This window comes from Dioscorea cayenensis, chromosome 4 (assembly GCF_009730915.1).
Source record: "Dioscorea cayenensis subsp. rotundata cultivar TDr96_F1 chromosome 4, TDr96_F1_v2_PseudoChromosome.rev07_lg8_w22 25.fasta, whole genome shotgun sequence".
Taxonomy (NCBI): Eukaryota; Viridiplantae; Streptophyta; class Magnoliopsida; order Dioscoreales; family Dioscoreaceae; genus Dioscorea; species Dioscorea cayenensis.
This window is the reverse complement of record NC_052474.1, coordinates 18,292,838-18,294,608: the sequence shown is the minus strand read 5'-3', so window position 1 is coordinate 18,294,608 and position 1,771 is coordinate 18,292,838. Positions and strand designations below refer to the sequence as shown.

At 41.7% G+C, this 1,771-nt stretch overlaps 1 non-coding gene across 1 annotated transcript; it reads right to left on the bottom strand.

Moving 5' to 3' along the window:
• Positions 1–1,442: 1,442 nt before the first annotated feature.
• LOC120259748 lies at positions 1,443–1,549 on the bottom strand. Its single transcript, XR_005536301.1, has one exon. It is a non-coding gene; the product is annotated as a small nucleolar RNA R71 (small nucleolar RNA).
• Between the last annotated feature and the right edge of the window lie 222 nt (positions 1,550–1,771).

The window sequence follows — 1,771 nt, the reverse complement described above, 5'->3', positions numbered from 1 at the left end:
TTAGAGTCCATCTTGGTAACCATTATAGATGAGTGACACACTATGAGGGTTAGACATTGCCTGATTGGAGAGGGTTGAGAGGGTGAGTCGAGAGGTAGTGGAGTGCCCCCTTTCTCTTCCAGTGTGATTTATCCTACCCCCATTTCATTGAGTTCTTGGTAATCACAATAGAGTGAAGTTCTAGAGGATGAACTCCGCTGGGCTTAGTTGTGTGAGCAACAAAGTGAAGCGTTGAATGAACTCTAGTATCTGGGGCTTAGATGTGACTAGGGGCCTTTCGCCTGGACCAAAGGGTTAGGTCTATACATAGGAAGAGTGTTTATCACTTAGATTCCCTAGAACTCTATGTAACTTTATATAGTGTGAGATGTTGAGACTGAGCGATTTCTCTGCTGGGTAATTGTGTAGAGTTAGTCATGGTTGACCTCAGATTTGGGACCGTGTGCCTAAGGATTTCCACGACTCATTGAGCATTGATTATTATGTATAATAGTTGGTCTTGCACTTGAAACATTAATCCTTGGGGAGCATTGCCCGAGTACCCCACTTTTATTGATTGCCTTACCTCTCACTTACTTTTGCCTCTCATTCTTGTTTCTTTTTATCTTTGTTTTCATTACATTTTATCAATACTAACATTGTTCACTTTTACTTGGTTAAGTAGAAATTTAAGTATTTTTACTCCCTACTCCTTGTGGATACGGTACCCCACTCACCTGGGATTTATTACTCAACAAACCCGTGCACTTGCGGGTCACACGCAAGGGGTGTTGTCATGTTTTAATCGCCGTTGCCAGGGAGTAGGCGTTTAGAGATACTTTGCACTTTGCTATCTTAGCTATTCATTCATTCTCTTTCATATCTTCTTATCTTAACATCGTTATAATTTTGTTTTCTTTCTTTTGGTGCAGCTCGAGGTTATGACCGGAGGGAACCCTTCAATAATAATTGAAGATGATCCTGAACTTGAACATACACTCAGGAAAAAGTGTAAAGGACATATGTATGAACCGCCAAATCTAGCTAAAGTGGAAGTTGAAGGATCTGACAACATGGCAGAACAGAAAGAACAACAGAGAACACTCTCTGATTACACCAGACCGTCAGTACTTGGGACACTATCTAGTATTATGCGACCCCCAATTACAGCTCCAAACTTTGAGTTGAAGCCAGCATTCATCCAAATGATACAGCAGTTAGCGCAGTTCACTGGTTTGGCCGATGAGGATCCAAACAATCACATTGAGAACTTCTTGGAAGTTTGTGACATGTTAAAGATCAACAGTGTTACAAATGATGCTATTAGATTGAGGGCTTTCCCATTCTCTCTAAAAGAAAGAGCGAAGCAATGGTTACATTCTTTCCCAAGAGCATCCATCATGACATGGAATGAAATGGTTGAAGCTTTTCTTGCAAGGTACTTTCCTCCATGGAAATCGGCAAAGCTTCGCAATGAGATATCATCATTTGTTCAGATGGAGCTCGAGTCCTTGCTTGAGATATGGCAGTGATTCAAGGATCTTTTGCGGAAGTGGCCACAGCATGGATTCCCCGAATGGATGATCATTCAGACCTTTAACAAAGGGTTGAATACAAGTACAAGACAACTTTTGGATACTGCCACAGGAGGTACAATGGGGAATAAGACCCTCGATGAAGCCTGACAATTAGTAGAAGAAATCGACATGAATAGCTACCAATGAAATGCAAGGGAAAGGAAGAAAGTGGTCTGACTCCATGAGATCGATGCGGTTATATCATTGGTGGCGCG